We start from the raw sequence: 25249 nt of genomic DNA, 5'->3' as shown, positions 1-25249 counted from the left end.
GCAAAATAACTAGCTCCATAATTTTTTACAAATTACTTGCACCGCTATCACATGTCCAGTTGTGGCCTTCCTAATGCCAAAAAGGAAATAAAACTCAAATTCTTGTGAGAAAATCTTTTGAGGCTCAGGCAAAAGCATTCTGTTTAAAAGCAAACTTTTACACAAATGGAACAAGCTTGATATAGACAAACCATATGTTGAAACTTCCCCCTGCTGATTTAGAAACTCTCCCAACATTTCACAAATGAAAAGCAAGACATGTGCCTGAGCAACATTAGAGTGTGGTCAAAAGGGTGTGACCAGGCACAAAGAGAGCAAAAAGAAGTAATGAGGAAGAACAAACAAAATTACTAACTTAAGCAGAGAAACTCTGGAATTTATGAATTCAATATAAGAAAGTTGATTAAAAAAAACAAAACAAAACTTTAAATCAATATGTATAATACTCTGTGTGTGTGCATGCATCAGCACAGCATGATTAATAATATGTATATTATATGTATTATAACTATAATATTATATGAAAACAATTACGATGTAGTGGTTTGAGTGTTGGACCAGGACTATGGGAGATGGGTTCAAATCCCCACTCAGCCATGGAAACCCACTCGGTGACCTTGGGCACCCTCTCAGCCTCAAAAGAAGTCAATGACAAACCACATCTGAACAAATCTGTCCAAAAATCTTTTCCGCCGGGCCTATCCATCTGATCTCCTCTAATTTGATTTTGAATAATATCTTACTACGATGACTCGATCCTTATGTTTGTGAGCAATACTGTTACAATCCCTCCCTTTTTATTTCTTCTTTTGATTAATGTATTTCGAATTATATGTATTTTATGACGCTTTTACTTGTAATCCCGCTTCGATCCGAAGGAAGAAGTGGGAAATATAAATAAAATATTATTATTATTATTATTATTATTATTATTATTATTATTATTATTATTTCAGAAAGCCCATAATAGGTTCCAGGAGGGTAGCCATAAGTCAGAAATGACTTGGACGCACACAGCAACAACAACAACAACATTTCATAATTCATTATTCTAAAATCAGAATGCCTTTATTGAACATGCTCAAAATTACAGCTTCTCTCAGATCCACTATGAACTCTGTGTTCATACCCACTGTCTGCCCAATGTAATTTGTTGATCAGGTCAAATCCCAGTTTCTTCTTAACCTTGAACCAATTGTAGATTCTCAACCCATCTTTCTTCAAAGGGTTATCTTTTAAAATACAAATGTGGTGGCAGTGGGGATAGGAAAAATAATGAGCAATTCTTTTAGTTCCAGGAGACAGGCTGTAATTAACTGTAAGAAAGATGTGGTTGGAAAAAACACAATTATAAAGAATAAATAAAGAAATAATTAAACACACTCAATTGCTCTTTTAGAAGGCTACAGTCCTGTACACATTTACATAGTAACAAAGCCCACTGAACACATTGAGGAGATATATGTAGAATTGCATTGTCAATTTACTGTAAAGGGAACATTGCTTCCCCAAAGTAAGTAGACAGAAAAATCTCTCCCAATGTTCCATCTCCACAAATTACAGTTTATTTATTTATTTAGTTTCTTTTCTGTGGCACAGTACAGCCCTAGCACACAAGGGATTAACAAATCAAAAGGGAGGGATGGAGAGAAGAAAACCAGTAAAACTAAAGCTGAAAATAAAATTTTTATGCATCATAGAAACAAACAAACAAAAGTCAAATCAGGAATGCCTCTCTGCACTATTGATACCATTTTACAGGAATGGGGGAAAGGCAAGATTTATATATCTGTAAGAAAGAGAGATTGAAAGAGTACCAGGTGCACCATTCTGAGAGTACTATAATTCAAAGGGGATATCCTCAAGGAAAGCCCCTCTTAACTGAAAGAGTGTCATGCCCTAACTGGAAGAGGCCTCCTCAGATGAAGAAGGGGAAACGGTGAGCCCAGATAACAGCCTCCACTGAAAACCAGAGAAAGCTGCCAGTCCTGCCCTGGAAGCAAGGCCTGGACCATCACATACTGACCTTGACAAGAGGGAATTGGAGGCTAAGGTACTTCATTTTTTGGAACACTGAAGACTAAGGACTGTAACATTGTGTCAGTTTAACTAAAATGAAAACACCCTGGTTTCTGAGCAGCCATTATCACACATTTTTGCAACTGTGCAGCTGCTGTTTCCACCACCGGCGTCCTCTCTTCCTGATTCCCCCTTAACCCCACCTCCCTGCCCTATGCCTTACACAGCATGCCTTTTAGGTTTTTATGCTATATTTATTTACTTTTCTTTCAACTTTTTCACACATTTCTGTAGTTCTGTTATTTTAATTTAAGTTGGAATAAAAGAGAAAAGGAATAGAAAAAAATTAAAGGCAACCAGGCTGCTTGGGAATAGGACAGAGGGGAGGGGGACAGGGGAAATGGAGAAGACTGTGACAACACATCCCTGCCAATATTGCAACTGCTCCGATTGCAATATTTCATACCTGAGGACCAAAGCGGCTGGGAGGTCATTGACAGGTTTTCCCCATCAATGAAAAGGGATGCTCTTACCATGCTTGGAGGACACAGCAGAGGCGTTGTCGTGCAATAAGTATTGCCAAAACTGTTTCTCTGTCCCACCACCTTCTCAGACGCATTTGGTGGAAACTAGGGAGAGGAGGGCCTTCTCAGTGGCTGCTCCCAAACTTTGGAACTCCCTCCCATGAGAGGCCCGGATGACCTCATCCTTGTGATCTTTCAAGCAGCAATTTAAATCATTTTGTGCCACCAGGCCTTTACAAATGGTTGAGGCTGAGCTCTCAATGCTGTGTGGTGCTAGTTTTGAAGTTTTAAAAGGTCTGTATATAGTTTTATTTTTTATTGTTTTAATGTGTTTTAGTATTTTTAATTGTTTTACTATGTGTTGTCTTTTTATCTTTTTAACTGGATTTTATTTTTTCAATGAGTGATGTGTTTTAATACTGTACTAATTTAATTCTATTTTAATGGTCACTTTTGTATGTTTTTAATTGTATTGTTCTTTTAATTTGTAAGCTGCTTTGTGTCCCAATTTTGGGAGGAAAGCAGGAACAACAACAATAACAATATTTTCCAGGTCTAATTGTGGTTTAAAAGCCATGTGTAGTAATTTCCTAAAACAATAACAAAATCACCAGCAAGGGAATGGCCAGCCTTAAAAGGAGAATGCTGGGATAATGAGGCCAGCTGTGCTACATTACAGGAAGGTGGCTATAAATTAGCACAGCTCAATTATCTTTGTCACTGCGGTGGTATCTGCTGTCTAGTTTTCTGAACCTTGGTGATTTTTATTTTTTTCACATTCCTCTTTGTTTATTCCCGGACTGGGTTTTGACACTGCTTGGACTGTTTTTGTGTGTAGACTCTGGACTGCTTTGACCACATATCTTCTTTTTTGGATAGGACACTAGATGGCTTGGGTCATCCCTTGCCTTCTTCTTAAACTAAGTTGTGTACTCTCCAGGGCACTTGTTGCCTTTAAACAAGACACTGTTTTATAAAGTGTGTTTATTCCTTACCTCAAGAAGAAATTTGGCACATTTAGCCTTTGCCCAAGCCTACTGGGAAGGAAAAACTCTGATCTCTCATTTTCCTCTTGCTCATCTGGGTACAAATTACTATTGCATGTTGAGCTCACTTTGTAGATATTGAAGTATGCTGAGGAAAAACAAGGACATTTTAAAAGCAGCTGAATACAAGGGATAACAGAGGATTAATTGTTATTTCTACCAGATCAGGACAGTTGAGGGGGTTTACTCATACATGTTTTATCCTCTCATCCATTTCAGGCATATAGAGGTTGGTTCTGGAATTCCTAATGGAGTGTGTGTATAGTGTTTATAAAATGCACAAGGAGGAAGCACAGTAAAATGGATATGGATGTGTCATGTTGCACAATCAAGTACACTAAGAGTTGGGAACCTATGGTTTTCCAGATTTTATTGGCATCCAAGTTCTATTAGCACCAGTCGGTATAGCCAATGGCCAGGAGAGGTGGGAGCTGTAATCCATCAGCATGCCCCCCATGTTTGTTCTTTTTGTGTAACTTCAAATAATTTCCAACTTATGGTGACCCTAAGGGGAATCTATCAAAAGGTTTTCTTGACAAGGTTTGTGCAAGGGATTGCCTTTGCTGCCCTCTGAAGCTGAGAGAGTGTGACTGGCCCAAGCTGAACTTCCCTGGCTGAGCAGAGATTCAAATCCTGGTAGCCAGTGTCCTAGTCTAAGCCTCAAACCACTGCATCAAACTGGCTCTCTTAGGTGTAAATTACAGTGTTTCTTATGACACGGTTTAGGTTGATGCAATTACCTTTCTTGGTTTTGACTTTAAGAAAAATATATAAATACATAAATGTATAAAAATGTGAGTATGTCAGGTAGAAAATAAGATATAACAAGCTTCTTTTCTGTTCTCTCCCAGCCCCTTTTTAATTTCTATTTGAGGAAAAATTTCCTTGCCTTTTTAATAGCATCGTTGCCAGTGCAATGTATAGGTTTTGGCAGATGTTTTTAACTGTAAATTTTGAAGAAGGAGAGAAGTGCACACAGTATTATATTTATAGGCTATGTCAGAATAAGCGCAGTGTGTAGGTGTAAGCAAATAACAATATGGTTGCTGTAGTTTCATTTTGAAGTTTGAAAAAAATACTCCTTATGTAAGAAACATCTCAAGCAACGCATCTCTTTGAATAGTAGATATAAAACATTAAAACAACAACAACAGACATATGGTGGTTTCTACCAAATTCTGCTGCAACCCATGTGGGGAGAGACTGAAAAAACAAACCAGGACTCATAAAGTTACATCCTTTTTGTGAGTCTCTGTTTGTAGTGTGTACTCTGGTACCCAGGCAATTTTTATGTGCTTTTGAACTTGAAGCAAAAGAGCCACTGTGCGCTATGATAAACTGCTGCATTTCAGCCAGGGAGGCTTGGAACCAAATATAACAGTTGTAGCCCATCTTTCTAACTCCCAAAACACAACTGGGTTACTTTTAGAATAAAATGGGGAAAACTTTTAAGTGCTACTCTAAGATCTTTTGAGCAAGAGCAGGATATAAATAAGTCTTTCTTAAGGCCGGAGTGACCTCGGATGAAGGAATGCCATAACATGATCATTCCTCAACTGGTGTAGCATCTGTGTTGATTCCCATGTGCTGTGTTTTGACAGACAGAAGCAGGTACAGGTGGATGCATTTCACAGTAGCTCTAGGTCCATGGATTTTTGCCAGACTACATAGGCCTTATCTCATTCAACCCAGCCTATCTGGGTCATTTCATAGCCAGCCTGAATGTCACATAGTTTCAAAATTATAACCTTCTAGATGACCTGGAAGCAAACAGACGAGACCCAGCTGACAGATGAGAACAGTGTGAAGCATTATGCAGCATGGCCAGTTTGGAACGAATGCACACCTATTTTATTCCACACTACAAGGGTGGGAATGGGAAGTTCAGAGTGAGAGGGACATAAATATGGCTGAACTTATGCTTTCTTGCTTTCTGCTTCTGTACATGGCTTTGCAAAAGAATCAGTGGTTATAGTAGACTCATAGACTGAGCTACAGAGTAAAGTGTACATGGGCTATGATGGCCCCCTACCTTTTGCTCCTGTGTGTGTCCACCGTACACACTCACACCGCACACACGCACCCCTCCCTTCGCCAGAGCTTTGAAAATACAATGCTCTCCCTTTGCTGTGGCCTTGAAGGGAACAGGATCATCCTAGCTAGTATCTCTTTGCATTCGAGACTGCTAGCAAATGTAATAGCAAATGTAATAGCAAATGTAGAGCCAATAAGAAAATGTGTGACCATTGCGTGGACAGTGAACGCAACCAATTATTTGTTGTTTAGACAATAGCCAATTAACTGCCTGTTGTATAATCATGTGTGTACTAAATAGCCAATTAGGCTAATGCTATGTAAACAATGAACTGTGTTTTACTATAAAAACTTTTGGAAATGGCTATTGGGCGCGGCAGCAATTTTATCACCATCTGCTGGTGTGCTGTCGTCTTGGCCAAACTAAAGTGCATATTGCCTATGGAGATTTCGGTTTCTCGTATCTTCACTCAAGGACACTCCTTTCAAATGAACATATTGGGAATGTTTCCCTAACAAGAGGTCATGACTCAAGTCCATTGATTCCAGTAAATTTATTCTATTTATGATCTAGTCTGGATCCAACTCACTATATGAGCAAGCCTAATCCTAAAGGGTCATTTTTACCTATAGAAGCTGGTTTGTACTACTGCAGATACAGTTGGTCAGGTAGACTCTACCTAGTTATAACAAATGAGATATTTATTTATTTATTTATTTATTTATTTATTTATTTATTTATATTTTATTGGTTTATATGCTACCCTTCCTCCAATAATGGGACTCAAGTTAGTTTAAACAATATATCTAGTTAAATCAAGGGGTGGGCAAAGTGTGGCCTGTGGGCCTCTAGGGCTGTTATTGTAACCCCATGGCTCCCAAATGGTCAAAAAAATTTCAAAGATTTTAATTTTTCTCCAAATTGTCACAACATGACATGCAGAGAATGTACAGGGCATTTCCACCTCGCTTGAAACTCATTTTTTTGCAAAATTGTTCAAAGACATTCTTTTTTGCATCAAAAATGACCCAAAATGCCATCTAAGGGTCCAGAAAGGCTCCAAACATGGTGAGAATGCCCCTCAGAAGTCATTTGCCCACCCCGAGTGGACAACTGTGGAAACTTGGGGGGGGCGCATTAAAACTATCTGAAATTCATTTAAAAAAATAGACAATTAAAAAGCAACAAACAGCACTCATTAAAAGTTAATCACAGTAAAAGTCTGATAATAAAGAAGTTTTTACTTGCAAGCAGAAGGAGAACAAGGAGGGAGCCATCCTATCCTCCCTAGTGAAGGAGTTCCAAAGTCTGTGAAGAGCAACCATTGAGAAGGCCCTATCCCTTATTCCTGACAAATGAGCATAGAAAGATAGTGGGGCAAAGAGAATGGCCTCTATCAAAGGACTTTATGACAAAGGGGAAATCAGGGGTTTAAAAAGCCATTTTCCCATGACATTCACACAATCGCGGCAAAGATTTTCCCACGATGTCAAGATTAGAGAGTACTTATCCTGGAAAGAACCAGGAATGCTCCAGCAACAAATCATTCACAGGGAAATCCTGTGAGTGATTGATTTGTTGCTGGAACATTCCTGGTTCTTCCCGGGATAAGTCCTCTCTAAGTGCTTATCCCGTGTAGGAAAATATTTGCTGTGATTGTGTGAATGTCCCAGGAAAATGCCTTTTTAAACCCCCAACTTCCCACCATGTGATAAAGATCTTGCAGCTCAGACAAACCCATAGAAATTTGGTCCTTCAGATAGCTTGGAACCAGCCCATATAGGGTTTCATAATCATAACCAACATTTTAAATTGTGTCCAGAAATGGAATGGCAACCAGTGGAGCTGTTCCAACAGGAGAAGTGAATGTTCCTTGTAGCCAACTCCAGTTAGCAATCCTGCTACAGCTACTTGGGCCATCTGAACTTTCTGAGCACTTTACAAAGGTAACCCTAATGCAGAATGTAATCCAAATGGGATGTAGCCAAGGCATGTGATACTATGGCTAGATCAAACGTTCCTAGGAAAAGTTGCAGCTGGCACAGTAGCCTTAGCTTTAACTGTGCAAATGCACTTCTGCTCACTGCCAAAAGCTGGGCCTCCAGGATGAGGGCAGAATCCAGGAACACACTCAAACTGCAAACCTGCATCTTCAAGAGGAGTCTCTATTGGGATAATAGCCATTTCCTACTGCATAGCCTCATATATTACACAGATGAAAATTGGGATGCGTATGATCAAGCAACATCAGAGTGTAGCTGAGATGTCAAAAGTTATTAATGAGGAAGAACACGCAAGCTTGGAGAGATTGCAGCAATTTGCTTTTACCTGGGTCTACAGGAAAGAGCAAGATACTACCCCTCCTGAGTTAACTGAATGACCTGCTGTGAACTCTCTTTTCAGTAACTGAAGTAAACTGAGCATAAAGGGGGAGGAAGAGCAGGGGGAGGAGACAAATGGGGACATTTTAAAAGCAGGTGAAAAAGTGGGTTTTTACAGAGGATTAATTGGGGCTGTTTTTGCCAAACTGCATCAGTTCCAGGGTATGCTACGCTCTTGTCATTGAAATTGTCTGAAATTATACTGCTGTTGATTATCCTGGAATGTATTGTACCAGCACTGGCATTGCTTTAAAAGGGAGTGGAGATGTTGTGTGAATACTGGGATCCTGGTGCATAATTCTGCAAGATACATGTTCTATAAGCTGATGTGAGCAGGGAAGGATTGTCATTCCAAGAACCATCAACCTCTGAAGGAGTTGGAATTCCACCTGTCATATGATGGAAGAAACACTGAAGGAGGAGAGGATGTAGGAGAACTTATTCTATTTTCACGGTATCATAAAATTCATTACCAGATTCCCCCCCCCCAAACATAGTCACATATTTTGTTCTGCCCTTCATATTCCCTCCATCTTCTACTTTGTAACAAACATAAAGGTCAACCAGCTGCAGGTATATATTCATGAGAAATTGTGATTGATCTCGTTTATAAAGGTATAAAACTCTGGCCCACACTTTTCTGAATATTATATGCAGATTTAATATCTTTTTATGATGATAGGATGCTTATAGAATTTCTTAAGCAAGGGATATACAAGACTTGTTTCAGGAATGTGAAGGGCAGGACTTATTATGCCTAGAACAGGCAGAATGATCAAAGGTGATACAGAAATAAAAAACAAGAGGTGGCAAAATCAGGCTATCCTGTCTACTTACGGTATCTATCCATCCCTCCATCCGTATAGCTACATACATACAGAGCCCTGTGTGGTCTAGTGATTTGACTACAACTCTAGAGACCAGGGTAGAATCATACCCCCAGGGCCATCCAGTTCAACCCCCTGCCACGTAGAAATACACAATCAAAACACTCTGGATAAATGGCCATCCTGCTTAAAAATCTCCAAAGGAGACTCCACCACATGCTGAGGCAGTGTATTCTACTGTCAAACAGCTCTTATTGCCAGGAAGGTTTTTCTAATGATAAGGTGGTATTGCTGTATTCATCCCTGTTCCTAGACCAAGTAGCAATGGTGGCCTGGTGTGCTAGTGTAGCTTCATTTGATATGCCAGCCACACACTTTCTTGGATGAATCACACCTACCTTCAATAGTTAATATTCCAATTGCCACAAGATTAGACTATCATAATGTCCTTTAAAGGAATGACTGTCTTTGAAAGTCTGGAAAATGTGTTTGTTTCAAAAATACAGGTGTTAGGATTTTGGTTGACCAGATTACAATGATCTCTTACTAATTATAGTGACCATTAAATGTTTTAATCTTTGAACGACTATACTTTGGAATCAAATATATTCACCATCTCCTCCTATAAAATAAAATACCAACACTCTGCTTTCAGTTCCCTGACCATTAGAAATATAGCACGTGGATATGTAAAACAGGGCTTTTGCAACCATGACACAAAAGATCTGGAATGGCCTCACTAGAGAGCTCTGCTAATCATGGCACATTTTCAGATGGGGACACTGAAAGTAGTTTTATTTCAGTAAGTTTTTAATACATTATTGTTCTAGCTGGTTTAGTACTCATAATGGCTTTAAATTATTAGTATTCTGTTTTATTGAGTGGTTGTCATCTGTGGTTTGTTATTTTTATTGTTGTGTACTATTTTACTTTTCTTGGATTGTAAGCTGTCTTCAATGTTCTATGTAAAGGAGGGATACCCATTTTTCAAAAATAAAGGAGTAAATAAATTGCAGATTTGTTCATGGCTGTTTAGAATATAGTGATAGAAATTATGATTGTTTTGCTTTACTTCAATGATATTTCAGGTGTGTGTGTGTGAGGGGGAGCTTTTACATGACCACATATACCTTTAGTTATGACAGAGTACTATGGGAGCATTGTCTTTTTGGCTGGGCATTAAAAAAAATTTTTAATCCACAACTCTGGAGACAATGGCCCCCAGACAGTACCTAGACAAGGGCTACAGGAGGGAATGAAAGCCCCTCCCCACGTCTGATCTTGAAAGGAGAGAACTAGAAGCATAGAGCTGGAAGAGACCACAAGGACCATTCAGTCCAACCCTATTCTACGATGCTGGAATACACAATCAAAGCACTCCTGAGAGATGGCACCCAGCCTGTGTTTAAAAAACTCAAAAGAAGAAGACTTCACTAGACTTTGAAACAACACTATCAAGAAGCTCTTACTATCAGGAAGCTCTTCCTAATATTTAGATGGAATCATTTTTCCTGTCATTTGAATCCTTTGCTCCGGGTCCTGTTCTCTGGAGCAGCAGAAACCAAGCTTGCTCCATCCTCAATATGACATCCCTTCAAATATTTAAACAGGGCTATCATGTCACCTTTTAACTTTCTTTCTCCCAGGCTAAACATACCAAGCTCCCCAAGCAATTCCTCACAGAGCATGATTTCCAGACCTTTCATCATTTTGGCTGTCCTCCTCTGGACATCCTCCAGCTTGTCAACATCCTTGGATACCTCCTGCTAGCCTTTCATAGTCAATATAGCTTTCCCCATCATATTGCTCTGCTATTGCTAGGTTAAGAGCAGATTAGGGTGTGAAGAGGCAATGTGTGGTTGAGGCGGGGAAGGCAAGAGTGTGGATCCACACCCTTAGAATCAAAGGCCTGTTACAGACAGGCCAAAATAAAGCTGCTTCGAGTCACTTTGGAGGTATGGTATTTCAATGATGCATGCATCCTAAGAGTCCAAAAGCCGCACCAAAGCCACACTCCAGTCCTAAGGACTGGAGTGCAGCTTTGGTGCAGCTTCCAGACTTGTAGGACGCGTGTATCATTGAAATACCATTCCTCCAAAGTGACTCGAAGCAGCTTTATTTTGGCCTGTCTGTAACAGGCCATAGAATCATAGAATCGTAGTGTTGGAAGAGACCACAAGGGCCATCCAGTCCAACCCCATGCCATGCAGGAAATCCAAATCAAAGCATCCCTGACAGATGGCCATCCAGCCTCTGCTTAAAGACCTCCAAGGAAGGAGACTCCAGTACACTCCGAGGAAAGAGTGAGTCCCACTGTCGAACAGCCCTTACTGTCAGGAAGTTCTTCCTAACGTTGAGGTGGAATCTCTTTTCCTTCAGTTTGCATCCATTGCTCCGGGTCCTAATCTCTGGAGCAGCAGAAAACAAGCTTGCTCCCTCCTCAATATGACCCTTCAAATATTTAAACAGGGCTATCATATCACCTCTTAACCTTCTCTTCTCCAGGCTAAACATCCCCAGCTCCCTAAGTCGTTCCTCGTAGGGCATGGTTTCCAGACCATCTCAGCATTTAATTCCCTGAGGTGCAGCCCTGAGGCTGATCTAAATTAATTCTGTCCCATTATTAGAGATCCTATTTTAAAGATTTTATTTTAAGCCTTGTGAAGGGGAGGGGAGTTGATAAACACATTTGCCTTGTGCTTCTACTCTTAGCTCTTAGAGCTCTTCCCTCTTAGGATTGCAGCCTTAATAAGGAACAAACCTAGCCATGGTGTCCATAAGGCGGGGAAAACCCATATTATAATTCCTTTATAAAGCAATCTGGAAGGGTACACAAATATGTGGAAGAGAGAACATTCTGGAGAAAACTTTGCTGCTGGCCACAGCCATTGGTGCAGAGAGGTAACTGACAAGAGAACCTCTGCTGCTTTAAGCACTGTGAAGGTAATCATCTGTTACCAGTGTCTTCAGCAACCCACTGTTCTCTAATAGCATCTAGAAGTTGTCTGTGGGGCAGTGGGGGTGATGGGTGGGAGCCAGCTCATTGCACCAGAATACTTTGCAAAAAATTAATCAGCAATGCAGAATGCAATTCACTAGTGTGTAACAAAGAGCTCCCATTGTTGTTACCCTGGCAACGAACCAGTGAATTAGTCAGCACTATCATTGTGAATGTGCTATTTTGAAAGAATCATTAAATGTACTCTAGTATTTTTCATTGTATTCAATGTTTTTTTAAAAAATTATTTTCATAAAATCAAAAATCTGTATTGTTTTTGTAATTTCATCAGGGGAAAAACACACCCTTAAAGTATACAGTGTCCAATATTTCCTGGCACTCCTTGGTATGTTTTATTGTGGGAGAGAGCAAAAGGCCTCCAGTTAGCCATCAGCATAAATTGTCTTGTGTCCCAAAATCTTTTTAGAGTGTGAATTTCCTTGAGATCTCATATACACCTGCAAGTGCTTTATAACTGTGTCAAGTCCTCCATGAACATGTTCAACTTTCTTCCCCCATAATGTGGAACTAAATAAACTCTCAATATATTCAACAAACTTCAAGCTCTTCTTGGGGGTTTTAGTTAAGTCATCAGGCAAATCTGTTATGGTCAAGGCACAAAACAGCTCCCATGTCTTCAGTGTAGTCAGGGAGGGGAGGTCAAGGGGAGGGTTGATCGGGCAGAGTTGCAGCAGGAGGGGAGAGAGGACCCAGGGGAAGCCTGTGAAGGAGGGGCAATGCCCTTGAGGAGGGGGATAAAAGGTGAGGGACAGGAGAATGCGGGGAGGAGGATGAGATTTGGAAGAACTGGACGCGGAGAGGTGGTTGGAGGAGGGCTAGAAAAGGTAACTCAGAGCCCTGGTGGGGAAGGCCGCTCCGTGTCTCTGCAAGGAAGACACGGGCTGAGAAGAGTTGGGCCACACCTGGACGTAAATCTCCGTGACCCAAGAGAGGAAAAGGACTTCCAATACCCTCACAAAGGGGAGGGGAGGCCAAGACCAGGGGAGACTCTAGGAGAGTGGTGGGACCCGAAAGCCGAACAGTGGGAGCAAGGCCCAAATCCTGATGAAGTGGACAAAGCTGAAATGGAAGTCCTCAAGAAATGTTTTGGACGGGTTGGCAAGCCAGACATGGCGTCACAGTGAAGTAATTGGAAGACTCCGACAGGCTGTGCGGTGCTTGGGTGACGGGAGTTATAGTTTGTGTTGAGTAAAGTTTGAAGCATCTATACAAGTGTATTTGTGAGTTTGCTGGCTGAGAAATCAAAACCTCCTGCCCATGTGTAGGCAATGTCGCAGGGAGTGAACGTCCCGCCCAGACTCAGATAATGTTGGACAGTGGGAGAGCAAGGTGGATCCCTACACACCTTAGTGCACTGGCTTCAGTAGCAACTGGTAGTTTCCATGTCAGTAGGTCAGTGAATCCATTTCAGGTTTTAATCCATACTTTAAAGATGCTATCCAAGACACATGATCCTTTCTACCAAAGACATTCAGTACCTTGGCCAGCACCTTCTGTTTTTTAGCTGAAACCTGGAATGGATGCCCTATTGCTACAGAAGCTGCTATAATTGTGAAGGATTTCCATCACATTCTTATATGTCTCTGGATGCCCCTGAGATTTTGCAGGACCTAAGAGTCTTCATTTCCATTTGAGCCTGTTTGCCATCATGTAATAATAATAATAATAATAATAATAATAATAATAATAATATGTTTTATTTATAAACCGCTATTCCAATTAGATCATAGCGGTGTACAAAAAAGATCAATACACAGAGCAACACAAAATACAATAAACAATATACAATACATAGTTAAAACCACTAAAACATTACACATTAAAACCACTAAAACAAGACCAGGCCAGCTAAAATACTTGAAGATATTGCACATTATAGGGGAAGGATCACATTAACAAGGCACGTCAGGGAAGGCATGGTGAAATAAAAAGGTCTTCAATCTCTTTTTAAAGAGGTCTAGGGAGGTGACGGCACGGAGTTCCTCAGGAGGGGTGTTCCAGATCCCAGGTGCTGAGATAGAAAAAGCTCTCTGTGAGGTAGACACATATCTAGACGAAGGGATCCTCAGCAAATTCTTCCCAGATGACTGGAGTGTGCGGGGTGGACTATATGGGGAGAGGCGGTCCTCCAAGTACCCTGGGCCCAAGCCATTTAGGGCTTTATAGGTGATAACCAACACCTTGTATTGTGCCCGGAAGCGAACTGGCAAGCAATGAAGATCATACAGAACTGGTGTTATATGGTCAGCCCTGGAACATCCAGACACCAACCTGGCTGCCATATTCTGTACTATTTGAAGCTTCCGAGTTTGGTACAAGGGTTGCCCCATGTAGAGTGCATTACAGAAATCCAAGTGAGAGGTTACCAAAGCATTTACCACCGTTTCAAGGTCCCCCCGGTCTAGGTAGGGTCGCAGCTGGTGAATCAGCCAAAGCTGATAACAGGTGCTTCTGACCGTCGCATCCACCTGAGAAGTCAACTGGAGCGACGAATCCAAAAGCACCCCCAGACTGTGAACTGAGTCCTTCAGGGGAAGCGTGACCCCATTCAGGACAGGTGGACAAATTGCCCCACCCTGACCGGGAGAGCCTATCACTAGTACTTCCGTTTTCTCTGGATTCAAACTGAGTTTGTTTTCCCTCATCCAGCCCATTAAAGACTCCAAACAAGCATTTAGAGGAGAGATGCCATCCCTAGTCACTGCAGCAGTCGGGGGCACAGAGAAACATAGTCGGGTGTCATCAGCGTATTGATAACACCGCGCCCCGTGCCTCCGGATGATCTCTCCCAGCGGTTTCATGTAAATGTTGAATAGCATGGGGGACAGAATAGCTCCTTGGGGGACACCAGATGTAAGTGCCCTCTTATCGGAGCAAACGTCCCCCAGCTGCACCATCTGGAATCTACCCGAGAGGTAGGAATGGAACCACTGGAGCGCAGTGCCCCCAATACCTAACTCTCTCAGGCGTTCCAGAAGGATACCATGGTCAATGGTATCGAAAGCCACTGAATGTATGCTTGAATGGCATCAAAGAGCTATATCTGGATCCTGGAGACTGGACAATAGTACCTTCAGAGGCTTACTTTTCCCACTTTCCTTATAATCAGAGCTTGGAAAAGTTACTTGGGAAAAGTTACTTTTCAAATTATAGCTTCCAGAATCTCCAAGCCATCATGCAAAGGTGAATTTTCTGATCTCTGCTTAAAGTCTCTCTTGTGAAAATGGAGCTGATCCACTGTAACTATTTGCCTCTTTCCCCCAAGATCCACTTGCGAGTATCTCTGCAACTACTCTGCTTTGTTAGGGTTCTCATTGACACAGGACACTGTAAGTGTGTTGATATCCTCCTTGGTGAACATGGAAGTTAAGGAGTGGAGTAATGGAGTGGTTTCAGTGTGACCTTTTCACAGATTCTGTTTATTAACATCTGAATAGGATGCTTAAGTATCCCTAAATATGTGTTGTCCTTATAGAAGCCTGGATAGCAGCAGGTAAATGCAGAGGCGATGAACCATGTTTAAGGAGAAGAGGAAAGGAGATCTGATTGGAGCATGAAGCATGAAGGCAGGTGGGAGGGACAGCTTAAAGACAGCATGGATTTGGTTGGTTAGCAATTAGAGCTGGAGTGAGGAAAGGTTGGTATACCAATGCACCACCCTGAACACACCTGATTTTAGAGGCTAAGCTAGGTTGGGACTGGTTAGCACCTTGATGGGAGAACACCAGACTAGGAAAGAAACCTGCCTCAAAACCTGGAGAGCAATTGCTACCAACCAGAGTTGGCCATATTGGGCTAGACTGGCTAGCTTTCTGTATTACTGAAAAGGAGGAGGGAAGACGGAATTAGCCAGGGGAGAAATCTAATAGCATTCAACCTAGACTTCAACTACTGTACTGTGTATTTGTTTTCATTGTCCCCTAAATAAGTTTCCTGTCCATTGTTTAACCAGAGAAAATGGTCAGTATTTTAAAGTGTTTGTATAATTACCAGTATCTATATCTGTGTGGCATAGTAAGACTGTGACATAGCATATTGCGCATGATTGAGAACGGTTAGTATAATCTTCCTAAATTGTTTTAAAATTCAGACAGATAAATATTTCTGTTACCCTCACAATGTATGGTTCAAGTCTTATACATGTAGTTTTAAAAATAGAGAACCTGTCAATCTTTATTTTGGCTTAGTGGGGAGAAATTTCAAGTTAAATTTTCCAGGCCACCATTGTCAAACAGTTGACTAATAGCTATTTTTAGATGAACTATGAATATCTATCTCTCTCCCTCTCTCTCTCCCTCATTTTTTTAATAATATAAGCTGTGGCATATGGTGCTATCCTACCAATATTTTACACCTTATTCATATTAGGCTGAGGTATCAGATTTACTACTTGTGTAGCCTAGCCAAGGGTATTTTTGGTTGAACATGTGAGGAGATGTTCTGCATTAAACAGGAGTGGCTGGCCCTGCATCAAGGACTAAAATGCAAGCCACATGGGGTATGAAATGAAATGTATTGGTTGGAAGCATTCCATGAGCCTGGTCTAGTTGTTTAATGCAAAGGAAGACCAACGTTTGAGTCTAGTCATAAATTTGTCTACTTCTGAACAATGAAATACATTGTTCTTAGCCAGTTCTCAGAGCAAAACTACATGTGATGTGCAGTTGCATGGATTTTTCCCCCTCTGGTTTCATTTAATGAGAAGTAGTCCCAGAGGCTGGGACCAAGAGCCAGAAGAGCTTTGTCTCTATGGGAAAAGAGAGGTGTTTACCTCCTCCCTGCCATGGGCTGTTCTCCAAACTATTTTTCTTCCCGCAGGGTGTGTGTGTGGTGCAGTCTGTTTTTTTCCCTATAGGTGGGAAAGTAATCTTTATATGTAGCCTTCAGTGAACAAATGTTAGGAAGAGAAAGAGTTAAGCAGGCTCCCCTCCCTTACTGCTCGTGACCATGGCTACTGGGGCTACATTTTATTTTATCTTTTTAAAACAACCAGTTAGTAAACTAATTATACAACAACATGCCACAGTTTTTTCTCCAGTTAATGAGGTGAAAGGCAATGTGGTGTGGTGGTGTGAGAGTTGGACTACAGCTCTGGAGAACTGGGTTTTAATCTTCATCAGAGACAAATATCTGAGAAGTATATGAGATTATATGGTGGTTGATGGTGGTGCTAAACACTCCTCAGAGGTCCAGCATAACCTAAAGCAATGTAATTTGCTTTTTTAGTTGCTGGTACAAATAGTCTAAGACACACTTGCCCCGAATCCAGACCTGGAATGGATTGCAACAGGTCTAGATAATCCATTTCATCCCTGTATCTGAGACACCACTATACTCTTAAACTCCTTGCCCAAGAATAGCACATTTGAGACAAGATGAAAATCAGTCTATGTTTGAGATTGAGGCTGCATTTGCACTGCAGAAATAATGCAGTCTGAAAGCAGTGTCGATGCTATGGAATCCTGGGATCTGTAGTTTGTTGTGGCACCAGAGTTCTCTGACAGAGAAGGCTAAATACTCACAAAACTACTAATCCCAGAATTCCACAGCACTGAGTCATGGCAGTTAAAGCAGTGTCAAACTGCATTATTTCTGCAGTGCAGATGCAGCCCTAGATAAGCAGTGATTGCTAGTAGCTTTCATGCCAGTGTGATAATGGACCCACTTTGAGATTAAGGCCAGACACTGAAAACATAATTTAAGATGCTTATCCCTATCCCCAAAACAGGTTCAGCACGTTTAATAATAATAATAATAATAATAATAATAATAATAATAATAGATTTATTTCTAGCCCGCCCAATCACGAAGAATCCGGGCGGGTTACAACAATAAAATACAACAAATTACAATAGAGTTAAAAAAAAAATCAAACCCTAGACCTACCACCACCCCCCATTCCCAGTACTAAAACAGAATTAAACAGTAATAATATTAAAACATTTAAAACATTAAAACATTAAAACACTGAACAACCAAAAAATAGGCAGAAACATTGGCGGGGGGAAATAGACAAATGAGGGGACAAATATCTCTATATCTGGGGAGGGTAACTAGGTTGGAAAGGCCTGCCGGAAGAGATCCGTCTTGAGTGCTTTCTTAAAAGCTACCAGAGTGGAAATGTGACGGATTTCCTCTGGCAGGTCGTTCCATAGTTTAGGAGCAGTAGTAGAAAAGGCCCTCTGGGAGACAGATGTTAGCCTAGATTTTTTTGGCTGTAGTAGATTTCTTCCAGAGGACCTTAGTGTGCGGGACGGACAATAGGGAAGAAGGTGTTCCCTCAAGTACTCTGGGCCCAAGCCATGTAGGGCTTTAAAGGTAATCACCAACACCTTGTACTTTGCCCGGAAACTAATAGGCAGCCAGTGCAGGGACTTCAAGACCGGTGTTATATGGTCATTCCTAGAAGTTCCCGTGATCAATCTGGCTGCTATATTTTGTACCAGCTGAAGTTTCCGAACTTGGCACAAGGGTAGCCCCAAGTAGAGCGCATTACAGAAGTCCAATCGAGAGGTTACCAGTGCATGTACTACTGTTTCCAGGTCCCTCGACTCCAGGAAGGGGCGCAGTTGGCATATCAAACGAAGGTGATAGCAGGCACTCTTGACTGTCGCATCCACCTGAGCTGTCAGTTGGAGCGACGAGTCAAGAAGCACTCCCAAGCTGCGAACAGAATCCTTCAGGGGAAGTGTGACCCCATCCAGAACTGGCTGACACAACTCCATTCCTGGATTCGGGGTTCCTATAGCAAGTACCTATAGCCCCTTTAAACTTCACACTGAAAAGACCTAAAGCAGATTGAGCACCTCATTAACCCAGGAGTCACCACCTACCATTGTGTTACAAGGTACTCCCTAAGAGCACCTGAATGTACTCATGTTCTGAGTACACAGGATCTTGTGACCTTGGCCAATAGTACATCTCAGGCAAATTGGAGTCAATATACCATATTCACACAGAGCTCTATAAAAGGAGAATTTTATTGAACATACAGAAATGAAGCTATGCACAATCGTTGTATTGGGGAACAGCAAATATTATGATAGAGCTTCATAACTGGCATGCAGTACAGGCGAAAGACAAACAAATACCTAATAGAACACAGTTGCTTTAGGTTGGGAAAAACTAACTCAAAATGAGCAAATTTCAAAGGATTTGGAATTAAGCAATTTGAAACTGTAGGGGTTGCAAAGAGTAGGGAAAGATGAGAGATAGAAAGAGTCTCAGAATTAAAGGCAATGTAGAATTTTCACACATACACACACACACACACGAGGGAGGGAGCAAGGGAGGGAGTTGCAATATGCAGGAAAAGTACTCCCTGAAAGATAGCTTTTAGATATGACCAAAAGTATCTCTCCTTTAGTCCTGCTGTACCTCTCTTGTGAAAAGCTAAAGAGCACTCCTGGTTGGGACAATGCAAAGACAAGGAGGTAAACTGACCAACTTCCTCTATGAAGCCAGGACCTTGAGAAAGAGAATGAGCTAACAAGATTCTTCGGTCTTGGATTCTGGGACTCTGATTCAGCAAGAAGTAGCAAAGCTTAGCCCAGGCAGTGATTTCAGCAGGAGATAAGCAAATCCTACCCAGTGATCTCAGCAGGAGGCTGGGTCTGTCTGTCTGTCTGTCTGTCTGTCTGTCTATCTATCTATCTATCTATCTATCTATCTATCTATCTATCTACCCATCCATCCAAAACTTAATACAAAACTGTTATAACATATAACTATCAAGTTAATTATCCCAATAACCCACATGTTAATGTTCCTATCTGAAGGGCCATACATTAAACAACACTGCTACAGTTGTTATGGTCTATACAACATATATATGTACATCTGCCAAGATGTGCATGATATACATACATATATGAGAGCCAGTGTGGTGTAGTGGTTTGAGCATTGGACTATGACTTTGGAGACCAGGGTTCATATCCTGGCTGGTCTATGTAAAGCCACTGGGTGGCCTTAGGCAAGTCACACTTTTTCAGCCTCAGAAGATGGAAATGGCAAACCCCTTCTGAAGAAACATGCCAAGAAAACCCCATGATAGGTTCACCTTAGGATTGCCATAAATCAGAAATGACTTGAAGGCACAAAACTATCTATCTGTATGTATGTAAACATAATTATTGTCAACTATCCCAAATAATAATGATTATTTAAAAAGTATGGCCCTTCAGATGCTGCACGGTAGCTCAAAGTCAGCATAACCAGTGGGAAGGCATGGTGGGAGTTGCAGTCCAATAATGCCTGCAGGAATGCCCATTTCCATCTCTTCTCTATATATTTACTTGGCATTACATCCAACTCAGAGAAGCTTAACTTACCAGACATGCATAAGATTGAGCTCTGAGAAAGCTAACATCCTTCACATCAGAGCACGCTTGCTTTATATAAGAAGGTGTGACTGATCTCATTTTCTGAAGACAATTATATCAAAGAGGGAACAACTGTACCCTGCTTTGGATCTTTCAGTCCTTAAGGCCTTGTTCTTCCTTTGAAAAAAATTCTTCCCTGCTGTGGCAAATGTACAGTGTTAGCACGATACGCAGCAGTTTATTTTACTTATAGAATCACTACCATACACTATAAAGAGCTATGGATATTTTAACACTGGCTGCCTAGTCACCTTCTGTTTGCATTCTGCTGAACCTTTCTACTAATGTAGGTTGCCAGAAGGAATGTTTGTGGGAACATAAAAGGGAATGCAAAAGTATAAAAGTGATGCGGTGTCTGCTTGTTCTAGGAGCATTCAGAAAAACCAAATGGCTAGCCTTTCTTCCAGCCTGTGAATTTGGCAAACACATCGGCAGTCATGTCCAGGTTCTAAGTGAATTTTTAAGTCACATTTCTTTCAGTGTGGGGGTCACTGATTTTTACCCCTGGGGCAAATAAGCATGATTCCCTGCCAGCACTATTTTGGAGCATAAGTAACTGGGGAATTTTTACCACATGTTTTTCTTTAAAAATTCCATGTAAAGGTTTTTGTGTAACACAAGTGATGTGTACAGATGTGCAGCCATATTTTGTTCTGTAAAACATGGAGCGTTAGGTGATTGCATTCAGATAGTCTGATAAATTTTCAGTCTTTAAGTAATCAGCAATCTAAACCTCTGTTCTCTTTGCATGCCCTTCTTTCCAGCTGGAATAGAATCTTCCAGCTGGCTGCAAAACACATACTTGGGAGTATGTGTGCTTCCCAACAAGGCTTCCATGATGCAATAAGCCTGCCTTATTCACGGAATTTTATATGGAGTACAGATGACATGATCTCAAACTTGTAGCCCTCCTGTGTTTTTCATTCATTCCTTCATTTCATTCCTTCATTTAGCATGCTGCCTTTCTTCCAAAGTGGGACCCAAGGTGGCTAGCAGAAGGAAATCAATTAATTGGTTTTAGTTTTTAAAACAATGAAAACAGTCCAAATTAAAACAATATAAAATTATTTAAAAACATATAAAAGTTTAAAAAATAAAACAAAACACCTGCCTCCAATAAAAATGCCTCCCTGGCACAGTTACATATTTAAAGCCTGCTAAAACAAACAAAATGTTTGCCTAGTGAAAGCAAAACAGGGAGGCAGCCAGCAATGTTCTATCCGTGCTTCTTTTATCTTTTTCTTACCAGAAGGAAAAACTATTAAGAAAGGCAGGCAGGCTTGGACAATAGATTTGAACTTATAATAAACTCAATATAGAATCTTCCTGTTAGCACTGTCTAACTGAACTTAAGCAGGGGATAGGGAGGGTAAATAAATACAATTTGCTCTAATTTACCCGTACTGTATTTAAAAATAGAATGCTACATCTCCTTTTGTTCTTTCAATCTACATCATTCTAAGGGAGCATGTGCAGCGGTGGCTTCTTTTTCAGGGCCCCTGGAGTACCACCTAAAGCATCAATTGATCACTATCTTATGTTTTTATGGCTAACATTTAAAAATTCCATTATTTTTTAAAAATAAACAAGCATATGCATTATTTAATACATTTCATTCAAATGTCTAAAAGTCTGTGGCCAGTGGCACCAAGACCACTGTGTGAAAAGAATTGGATGAGTCAATTCCTTGTGCCCCTACAGATGATGCTTTTTAACATCTACATGAAACCGCTGGGAGAGATCATCCGGAGACATGGGGTGCAGGGTTATCAGTACGCTGATGACACCCAAAAAAATTTCTCTATGTCTCTGACTGACTCAGTGACCAGGGATGGCATCTCTCCTCTCGTTGCCTGTCTGGAGTTGGTAATGGGCTGGATGAGGGAAAACAGACTCAGTTTGAATCCAGAGAAAACGGAAGTGCTCGTGATAGGTTCTCTGGGCCCGGGGATGGCGGTGTTTCCACCTGTCCTGAACGGGATCACTCTTCCCGTGAAGGATTCTGTTCGCAGTCTGGGGGTGCTCCTTGTCTCGTCGCTCCACCTTACACCACAGGTGGATGCGACGGTCAGGAGCACATGTTATCAGCTTCGGTTGATACGCCAGCTGCGTCCCTACCTGGGCCGGAGGACCTTGAAATGGTAGTACATGCCCGGGTAACCTCTCGTTTGGATTTCTGCAATGCGCTCTACATGGGGCAACCCTTGTACCTTACCCGGAAGCTGCAATTGGTGCAAAATATGGCGGCAAGACTGGTCACTGGTACTTCCAGGACCAGTCATATAACACCGGTCCTTAAAGACCTCCATTGGCTGCCTATTTGCTTCCGGGCGCAATACAAGGTGTTAGTTATTACCTATAAAGCCCTAAATGGCTTGGGCCCAGGGTACTTGGAGGACTGCCTCTCTCCATACAATCCGCCTCGCACACTCAGGTCAGCCGGGAAGCAATTGTTAAGGGTCCCAGAGGCTAGGTATGCCATCACTACTCAGAGGGCCTTTTCTATCTTTGCCCCCAAGCTCTGGAACTCGCTTCCCAGCGAGCTCCGCTTGGCCGCCTCGCTGGACCAGTTCAAGAAGGGACTGAAGACACACTTGTTCCAGCAGGCATACCCCTGACCCCTGAAGTACCCCCCCTCCCCTCTCAGCAGCATTGGAAGCTGGCTTGAGATTTTTTGGGTGACGATGTAATTGTGTTTTATCTTGTTGTCAATTTTAACTGTATGTGGATGTTTTTAACTATGTTGTTAAACCGCCTTGATCTTTGGAAAGGCGGTATATAAATAAAATATTATTATTATTATTATACAATTTGGGCTGCTGGGCAGGAGGACTAGCACAATACAGTTTGCTGCCTGCAGTGGACATATATAGAGAAGGTGACCTGGCTGGCAAGCCAAACCCATATTTCAGCGCTGACAGTCAGAAAGCAGCATCCACCACTTTGGAAAGCAGCAGGTTGGTGTATGAGTATGACGATGACTTTTCTCCTCTTATTTTGGGAGGAGCTAGCAGGAAGAAGAGAGACCAATTTTTGGATGAGAAATCAATGTGAAGGGCACACATTTTTAAAAGAAGGATCTTGCAGAAGGCATAATGAACTAGAAAGAAAAAGATTTTTTGAAATCATGGTAATAAATATTTGGGAGAGGATTGTTTGAAGTCATTTTAAAAAACAGTATAAAACTGGGATGGAGGCTACATCAGGATGATGGGCTAGGAGAAAATATCTAAGGCTACATGGATAGTGAATTAGCATATGTATATCTGAAAGAACATTTTATGCTTTAAAAATGGGTGAGTGTGAAATAACTTGTGTATTAGAAAGATTGAAAGAGTAGTCTAAAATTGTGTGTATAAAAGGTTAGTAGATGAAGATGAAAAATCTTTAGATTCCCCAAGGCACTAATGGATGAGTAGGTGTTTTGCGATTACTCATTCCAAACCTGTCTTTCATGAGAAGCACTACCTGTTACTTACATGTGGCCATGGCTTGATCACAGAAGCTGTGCTGTTCCAGTGTCAACACTGTGGGCTCCTATAGAAAGCACTCCTTATCAGGGATGTGTTAGGATTGGACTCCGTAGCACAGAGGATTATTTGTTCAGCCAGGATGATTATGGCGATTTCCCCTGCCCCCTTTTGGCCCAGACTAGATTTTCCAAAGCTCAGAAATGAAGGTCAGGAAGTAACTCTATCTGGCGTTATTTATAAACCAGGTGTTTGCCACTTGGAACAGTGATATTTTGACATACAGGGGGCAGGAAACACCAGTGTAGTTTAACAACTGCCTCCTTTCAGGACTTCACTAAATGGCTAAAATGTAAGAAAGTGTGAATCCTGCTGCCGGACACTCAGTGGCATCAGTGATAAATTTAACTCTCTTAAAATCCAGAGAAACACCAGCTGTCTGCATAACACATCTTTCATTCATGTCCAAATCATCAACTACTAGTAACATTTATTTCTCTTTCTTTAAACTGGACTGATGTGTTGCCCTCAGCTTAATCATTTCCTTAGGGTGTTGTGCTGTGTATGGTTTAGTTTATGCAGCTTTTGTTTACATTTTAAGTTCTAGGCAAAATGAGATGGTTTAAATTTAGTGCTAGTCAAAGATTGCATGCTGATGGTCATGGAATGGGGACTGTTGATTTTTTAACAGCTGTCTGCAAACAAACCTTCTTCTAAAGCCCATGCAACATCTGACCCTCATTTTGTGCTTTATTGATCCAATAAAGGTATCACTGTTTTGTGGGTTTTGGATTTTTGTTGTATTTTGTTGCATGGCCAACGCAGATTTGAAGGTACTGAATTTAGCTGCAACAGAAGAACCTTTAACAAGAGTAAGTTAATAGAGTGGGGATCAACCCTTTGAGGTTTCTACCTCCAACAGCAGTAAAACTTTCATTTGAACTACAGTTGACAGGTTTTACTTGATGCAGACCTAAAAGGTTTTTCCCCCCAGATGTAACAGCACAGAGTCTTCTTGAGAAATTCTGCCTAAGAAAGGAGAAGTCAGCCCTTCACAGGACAGAGTGAACCTGGATCAACTCAAGGGAAGTTAGTTTGATGCTGCTACTGGAGTTGAAATTTTATAGCCTGTCACTTACTGCCCTGCAGGGAGGTCACAGGCCTGAATCTACAATACTTAAGCAGAGCAGTGGAGGATAGGGAGGTTTGGAGATGTCTCACATATAGTTGCCATGAGTTGAGATCAACTCGAGGATAGCTAACAACAACAAATCCCCAGTCCTCACATAGCCAAGAAGGGGAGTGGTTGCTGCTTGTCTTGATATTCCTCTTGACTATTTTAAGTGACAACAGAAATAACATATGAGACAAAATGTAGGGCTGTGACTTAACACATTTCTTCTCCTATATAATTTTTAACATCTTTGCCTGATAAAGAAACCACTGAAGCTTCAAAAGCTTACATGATATATTTTGTGCTTTTTAGTTGAAGCAATGAAAAAGTATCACTGTTTTGTAGATTTTGGATTTTGTTGTATGTAGCTCAT

The 25249-nt window shown here is 41.2% G+C and overlaps 1 long non-coding RNA gene across 1 annotated transcript; it reads right to left on the bottom strand.

Annotated features, from left to right (window-relative positions):
- Window positions 1-1048: 1048 nt before the first annotated feature.
- Window positions 1049-23831, bottom strand: LOC121923593. Its single transcript, XR_006102406.1, has 3 exons — window positions 23712-23831; window positions 3539-3677; window positions 1049-1316 (listed from the first exon to the last, which is right to left on the bottom strand). It is a non-coding gene; the product is annotated as an uncharacterized LOC121923593 (long non-coding RNA).
- Between the last annotated feature and the right edge of the window lie 1418 nt (window positions 23832-25249).

This window comes from Sceloporus undulatus, chromosome 2, assembly GCF_019175285.1.
Source record: "Sceloporus undulatus isolate JIND9_A2432 ecotype Alabama chromosome 2, SceUnd_v1.1, whole genome shotgun sequence".
In the NCBI taxonomy this organism is placed as follows: domain Eukaryota; kingdom Metazoa; phylum Chordata; class Lepidosauria; order Squamata; family Phrynosomatidae; genus Sceloporus; species Sceloporus undulatus.
This window is presented reverse-complemented; position numbering and strand designations above follow the sequence as displayed.